Source organism: Bufo bufo, chromosome 5 (assembly GCF_905171765.1).
Source record: "Bufo bufo chromosome 5, aBufBuf1.1, whole genome shotgun sequence".
NCBI classification, from domain to species: domain Eukaryota; kingdom Metazoa; phylum Chordata; class Amphibia; order Anura; family Bufonidae; genus Bufo; species Bufo bufo.
The window spans coordinates 284,487,609-284,495,504 of NC_053393.1; the positions used below are offsets into that span (position 1 = coordinate 284,487,609).

General features: G+C 47.9%; 1 protein-coding gene across 2 annotated transcripts in view; it reads right to left on the bottom strand.

Annotated features, from left to right (window-relative positions):
• The window catches only part of CCDC127 (coiled-coil domain containing 127), a 162,902-nt gene extending 155,829 nt beyond the window's left edge, over positions 1-7,073 (bottom strand). The window contains exon 1 of one of the 2 annotated variants that reach the window (XM_040432770.1): positions 6,660-7,073. The gene's annotated coding sequence lies outside the window, so the exon portion shown is untranslated. The other variant, XM_040432771.1, reaches the window with a different exon arrangement.
• Between the last annotated feature and the right edge of the window lie 823 nt (positions 7,074-7,896).

A 7,896-nucleotide genomic window follows, 5' to 3' on the forward strand; every position in this document is an offset into this window, starting at 1 on the left:
CCTCCCCAGTTTGAATATTATTGGTAGCCAGTGTGCGCCCCCCCGGCCCCCCCCTCCCTCCCTCTATTGTATTATCATTGGTGGCCAGTGTGCGCCCCCCCCGGCCCCCCCTCTATTGTATTATCATTGGTGGCCAGTGTGCGCCCCCCACGGCCCCCCCTCCCTCTATTGTAATATCATTGGTGGCCAGTGTGCGCCCCCCCCCCCCGGACCCCCCTCTATTGTATTAATTTCATTGGTGGCCAGTGTGCGGCCTGCCCTCGACCCCCCCCTCCCCCCGATCATTGGTGGCAGCGGAGAGTTCCAATTGGAGTCCCAGTTTAATCGCTGGGGCTCCGATCGGTAACCATGGCAACCAGGACGCTACTGCAGTCCTGGTTGCCATGGTTACTTAGCAATATTAGAAGCATCATACTTACCTGCTGCGCTGTCTGTGACCGGCCGGGAGCTCCTCCTACTGGTAAGTGACAAGTCTGTGCGGCGCATTGCTTAATGATCTGTCACTTACCAGTAGGAGGAGCTCCCGGCCGGTCACAGACAGCGCAGCAGGTAAGTATGATGCTTCTAATATTGCTAAGTAACCATGGCAACCAGGACTGCAGTAGCGTCCTGGTTGCCATGGTTACCGATCGGAGCCCCAGCGATTAAACTGGGACTCCGATCGGAACTCTCCGCTGCCACCAATGATCGGGGGGGGTGGAGGGAGGCCGCACACTGTGCCACCAATGATATTAAAACAATAGAGGGGGGGCTGGGGGTGGGCGCACACTGGCCACCAATGATAATACAATAGAGGGAGGGAGGGGGGCCGGGGGGGGCCGCACACTGGCTACCAATGATAATACAATAAAGGGAGGGAGGGGGGGGCGCACTGGCCACCAAGTGCAGCACCTGAGGGGTCAATTGTGCGGATCACAGCCCCCTGTAAGAGATCGAGTGCTGCCAGGCAGCAGGGGGCAGTCATGTACACAGTTCTTAGTATATTCTAACTAGAAGCGTCCCCATCACTATGGGAACGCCTCTGTGTTCGAATATACTGTCGGATTTGAGTTTTCACAAAGTGAAAACTCAGCTCTGAAAAAGCTTTTATGCAGACGGATCTTCGGATCCGTCTGTATGAAAGTAGCCTACGGACACGGATGCCAATCTTGTGTGCATCCGTGTTTTTTCACGGACCCATTGACTTGAATGGGTCCGTGAACCGTTGTCCGTCACGAAAATCACGGAAAACGGAACAACGGCCACGGGTGCACACAACGGTGGTGTGCATGAGGCCTAATCCAAATGTTGGATATTGCCAAAAAAGTGAGTTTTTTTTGTAACAGAATATGAAAGCTCAGCTGTATATATTAAAGGGGTTCTGCACTTTCATTTAACTGATGATCTATCCTCTGGATAGATCATCAGCTTCTGATTGGCGGGGGGTCCGACACCCGGGACCCCCGCCGATCAGCTGTTTGAGAAGGCAGTGGCGCTCCAGCAGCACCACTGCCTTCTCACTGTTTACCGCCGGCCCACCGACGTCACGACTAGTATCAACTAGCGTGGGCGGGGCTAAGCTCTGTTTACTTGAATGGACCCCTGCCGATCAGGAGCTGATGATCTATCCAGAGGATAGATCATCAGTTAAATAAAAGTGCACAACCCCTTTAAACTTGAATTTCATACGTGCAGATCTGTAAAATAGTGGATTCTGCCAAAAAAAAAAGAGGGTGTTTTTAAAAACCCAGAAAATTATGGCTGTATTTCTAGCTTAAATTGCACACTGACTAATCCTACAAATGCACCAGATGTGGTATATTGCCAAAAAAGGGTGATTTTTTTAAAACCAGATTATTAGTGCAGTATTTCAAGCTTGGATTTGAATGTCACAAAAGCTCAGATGCAGTGCTGGTGCATTGAGCTTGCATAAAATGGCCGCCGCCGCCCTCCTAACTAAGAGACGGATAACAGTTATTTTTTGCGGTCACTGGGCTCAGGGCAGGGTAAAAAAGATTGTGCCCTGCACCCACACAACTAAATGTATGTAGATCGCTGAGTTAGATTCGAGTTCTGATCACAGATTCTCTCCTAGTCTCTCCCTGAAATCACCAGCATCCTCTCCCTACACTAGTAACAGCAAAGTGACGTGCAGCGCTACATGACTCCAGCTTATATAGAGGCTGCACTGGCCAATCACAGCCATGTCATTAGTAGGCATGGCTGTGATGGCTTCTAAGGTCAGACAGTTAAACGCTTGTTGATTGGCTGCTCTGCAGCCTTTCAAAAAGCGCTAAGAAATCGCCGAACCCAAACTTTTACTGAAATGTTCGGTTTCGGGCCCGGGCCCCAAAAATCCGAAAGTTCGGGTTCACTCAACCCTAATTGTGAGCCAAAACCAGGTGTGAGTCAAAAGCACAGAACAGGTGCAAAGCTTTCAATTTTACCTTCTCTCTAGGTAGCCTCCTCTCCTGGTTATGGCTTACTGTCAGGCTAGGGCTACACGGCGACACTGACACAGTTGGATTTCTTGCGACTGTTGTGGTGATCCCATTCATTTCTATGGGATCACCGCTAGTCGGTGATTCTGGCCGTGACGTGTGTCGTCGTGTAGCCCTAGACTTAGGGCGGGTTCGCATTGGGATTATGGAATTCCGTTATAACGGAATGCAAAACTGAAGGCATTCCGTTTTGCTCCATCCTAATACATGTCTATGGGGACAAATAACGGTTCTATTTGGTTCCGTTATACATGACAGAAAGAATAGTCCTATCGACACCTTATCTATGTGTAGGCTTCACACCCGATTTTGGCTCACAATAACGGAAGGAAATAACTGAAGTGTAAACACATCCTAAGGCCTCATGCACACGACCGTGGTGTGTTTGGCGGTCCGCAAATCACGGATCCGCAAAACACAGATGGCGTCCGTGCGCGTTCCGCAGTTTGCGGAACGGCACTGACAGCCTTTAATATAAATGCCTATTCGTGTCCGCAAAGGGCGGACAAGAATACGACATGTTGTATTTTTTTTGCGGGGCTACGGAACGGAGCAACCGATGCGGACAGCACACGAAGTGCTGTCCACATCTTTTACGACCCCATTGAAGTGAATGGGTCTGCATCCGAGCCGCCAAAACGCCGGCTCGGATGCGGACCAAAACAACGGCCGTGTGCATGAGGCCTTATGCCTCAATCACATTTCAGAGTTTTGGTAAGTGATTTCCATCAGTGATTGTGAGCCAAAACCAGGTGCGGCTCTAAACACAGAACAGGTGCAGATCTTTCCCTTATGCCAAATGCACACGGCCGTGTTCCGCGGCCGTGAGCGGTCCGTGGTATGCCAGCCTGGATTCCTGCTGACAGTAGGAGCGCACCGCGTCATTGGTTGCTATGATGCTGTGCGCTTCATGCTGCCGCTGCACTACAGTAATACACTCGTATAGATCATACCAGTGTATTACTGTAGTGCAGCGGCGGCATGAAGCGCACGGCGTCATAGCAACCAATGACGCCGTGCACTCCTGCTGTTAGCAGGAATCCAGGCCGGCATACCACGAACCGCACACGGCCGTGTGCATTCGGCCTTATAGATTATATCTGTGGAGGCTCTGATCTTGGTTTTGGCTGATAATCACCGATGGAAATCACTGACTGAAACACTGACATGTGAATGAGGCATAACGGCTCATGCACATGAGCGTGTGTAGCCCTTGCCTGTGCTCCAGACCACAAATAGCGGTCTGCAATGCACGGTCACCGGCTGTGTGCCTGCTGCTTGCCGATCTGTTAACTTGAATGCTTACGCGATCCGCAACATTCAGTCCACACCACAAAAAAAATAAAAAATAGGACACTTTTTTTTAAGGTGTGGAGACACAGAGTGAAATCCCACGGAAGCAATCCGTAGTGCTTCCACTCCGTATCTTGTGGATTGCGGACGCGCTATTTGCAGTCCACACACATTCAATGCATGAGCCCTAAGACAGTTTTCCATGTTTTTTTCAGCCTAGGACAGTTTTCATAAATGAGGTCCTATGGGCATGTGAATAGCAGAACACGGATAGCACCCATGTGGTTTAAACTGACCACTAGTAGATGCTCTGAAAAATCCCTTTTCAGGCTAGCAGTTATTTATTTTATAACTATTATCACTATTAGCCCAGGGCTCGACAAATCCCAGGCGCCAGGTCGCCATGGCGACCAGGAATTTAGTCCTGGCGCTTGGGTATTTGTCAGCCCGTTTTCAAAGGTGCCCGGGCGATGGTTGCGGAGCTGCCGTTCTGTCCGGAGGCAGCACCGTTTGAAAAACAGCTCCGTCACAGCACACAATAGCAGAGACGCTGGCAGCAGGGAGGGGAGGGACTCGGGAGGAGTGTAATCTGATCCTAGAGTGGAAGCTGCTTCTGCCAGCCCCTCCCCGCCCACCAACCAATCAGAGCTGAGGCAAGGCAAGCACCAGCAGCTCTGAGCCGTCTGTACAGGGAGTTAGAATAGAAATGAATCGAATGAGTCACAAGTTAAAAGAATCTAAGATCCGACTTATAGAGACTCATTCGATTCATTGAGGTAAAAGAACAGTCAGTCAGACTCTAGAACAGGTTACACTGAGGCTGTCGGCTGATGCTTTTGCAGCAGTGATAAGATTAAGGGACAGGAGCAGAGATGAGAGAAGTGACAGGACACAGTTTAGATTACAGTTTGAATTAACCCTTTAGGATCAAATTGGCTTCTCAAGGAGATCTATATGTTAAAGGCATCCCTTCTTCTGTCTCATTCAGTAGCTATAGAACTAAGGGTACTTTCACACTTGCGGCAGGATGGATCTGGCAGGCTGTTCACCCTGTCGGATCCGTCCTTCTGCTGTTTCGCCGGACCGCAGCTCTGTCCCCATTGACTATAATGGGGGCAGAGCTCTGGCGCAGCACGGCAGTGCATGGTGAAACGCCGCCGGACTAAAAGTACTGCATGTCCAACTTTTTAGTCCAGCGGCCTCTCACCGCGAACTGCCATGCTGCGCCGGAGCTCCACCCCCGTCCCCATTATAGTCAATAGGGTCCGGGGATGGAGCGGCAGTATATGTAACATGGTATACAGCATTATTGGGGGGGCTCTATGGAGAACAATGTTCATCTGATAGGTTAGATCATGTGCTATTTTTATAGAGCAGGTTGTTACTTTTTTCTTTGTTTTTTCAGTTCTAAAAGCGCTTTTGAAAAAAATTATGCTTTTGTGGCTCTATTTTCTGAACACCATTTTTTATTTATCTATCTAATGTGTATTTTTTTTATTTATTTCACTTTAACACAATAAAAGCATTTTTGAAACAAAAAAATAAATAAAAATCATGTTTTGTGGTCTCCAAAGTCTGAGAGCCATTTATTATTTATTTTTTGGGCAATTATCTTATGTAGGGGCTCATTTTTTGCAGGATGAGGTGACAATTTGATTGGTAATATTTGTGGGGAACATAAGCCTTTTTCATCGCTTGGTATTGCCCTTTTTGTGATGTAGGGTGACAACTAATGGCTTTTTTTAATGTATTTTTTACAGTGCTTATCTGACGGGATAGATTATGAGATATATTTATAGAGCAGGTCGTTACGGATGCAGCAATACCTAATGTGTGTTTTTTTTTTACTTGAAACTTTGCTTTATTATTAAAAACACAACTTTTTTTTTTGTCCCACTCTGGGACTTTAACATTTAGAGGTCTGCTCCCTTCTACAATGCAATACAATACGTCTGTACTGTAATGCATTGCCTGTTAGTGTATTACACTAACAGTTACCTAGGAGACCCAGCCAAGGGTTGAATCTCCTAGGCTTCCATAGAAGGCAGGTCCCGATGCCTCTGCAAGGCATCAGGCTGCCTTCTCACTCATCAGGTCACGTCCCACTCTGATGTACTATTACGTCATATGTCAGAAAAGGGTTAAAGAGGTTATCCAGGAATGTATTTTGATGACCTATCCTCTGGACATCAATATCAGATCGGCAGGGGTCCAACACCCAGGACCACTGCTGATCAGCTGTTATAAGAGGCCGGTGCTCTGTATACGCCTCTCTTCTTAGGCCACATGACATCACAGTTCTGCCGCATTGAAGTGAATGTCGCAGAGCTGTAATACCAAGCTCAGCCGCTATCATACAGTGAGGTGCTTGGAAAGCTGCCGGGAGTCAGCTCTGCTCGCAGTTGCTCTGGTAAAACAGCTGTCCGAGTCCCAGCACCCTTTTAACTGCAATAGCCCTCTAAACATACAGCTCATCAGTCAGAATCCTGATGTGGTGTCAGTGGTCAGGAAAGCTCATTATTAGCTTTCTTGAAGAGAAAATGCATGAAAACTGCAAGCTTGAAAGCATTAATTATTTTGGTAATCACGTGTTACACTCTATCCACTGGAATCTTGGGAGTCTGACAGAGTAGAGTTGTTCTTGTGATCAGTTGGGGTCCCAGCAGATCCTCATTGATCTAGCAGCTATCCCTTATCCAGTAGATAAAGGAGAACTTGCGCTATTGGCAGAAATTCATACAAAATGAGAAAATGGTTACAGGAATTTGCTAGACATCTTGCCTAAAAAAAAAGTCCAAACAATTCTGTTTGTCATGTAACATACTCGGTAAGCCGATTAACAAGCTGTACTTGACGTCCTCACTTGTTCACAGTCCAGCAACTCACCAACAGAAAGCGCCCACCAGATACCAGTCAGCTGACAACAATGTGCGACTCCTTACACATCACGGAAACGAAGACTGAACCATTTGCAGGAGCACCTAGGGGTGGACGCTGAGACTCCATGCTGCAAATTCCTTATGAAGTAGGTTCGCTTACGTTATAATTATTGCACAGTACTATAGTGTCTGTAATCCTCATTTGTATTCAAAGTACTGTAGCAATTTCAAGTGTGCACATCCTTTCGTAGAGTTATTTGCTCCTTTCTATAAAGTAAAGAAAAAAAAAAAAAAAAAAGGCTGGTCAGGACTGAGAACAGCACAATAGATACGCTTTTCCTTGCAACCTCCATGCAAGACGTTACAATATATCAAATGACATTGCAAGGTCACGTAGATCGGTGTTCCGTTATAGTTCCCTACCCGGGAGATTTCCCTACCCTCGTCCCTTCATGCTGTGACGCAGCTGCACCGGACATGACGTAAGCAGGTGTGCCGGTGCACATTTCTTAAAGTGACAGTCATCTCCCTTAAAATACAGCTCCATTAATCTACATTAATTTGTACGCTCGCCACGCATCGGGCTCGGCCTCGCTGCGCTCGGCATTTAGTAAAACTAACTCTATGCCGCCATTGATAGTAAAGAAGGAAATGGATAGTCTCTTTCTTTACTATCCATTTCCTTCTTTACTATCAATAGCGGCATAGAGTTAGTTTTACTAAATGCCGTGCGCAGCGCGTGGCGAGCGTACAAATTAATGTAGATGCTGTATTTTACTGGAGGTGACTGTCACTTTAAAACGATGATGCGGATGATTTGTGGAAGTGCGCTTGTGCAGCGCACCACGTCACTTCCGCTATAGACTTTCGGCAAGCTATAGAGATCTGGCAGAACACAGTGTTCTGTGCAAATCTGCTGCCCATACAAATTTGCTGCCCTCGTCACTTCCGGCAGTGACGTAGCAGCATAGGAAGGCTCTGAAGGAGGTGTGTCGCTGATCTCGCCACCTCAGTGGCTGAAAAGAAGGTGTGTTGGCGCCTGCGCAGAACCAGCTAGGGCAGCAAAATTTCACGGCCAGTGCATGTGAACGCGCCGAGGTAGGTTAGATTTATGGCCCACCGCGCATGCGCCGAGAGCCACCTCAGTGGCTGAAACGAAGGTGTGTTGGCGCCTGCGCAGAACCAACCAGGGCAGCAAAAATGCACGGCCAGTGCATGTGAACGCGCCGAGGTAGGTTAGATTT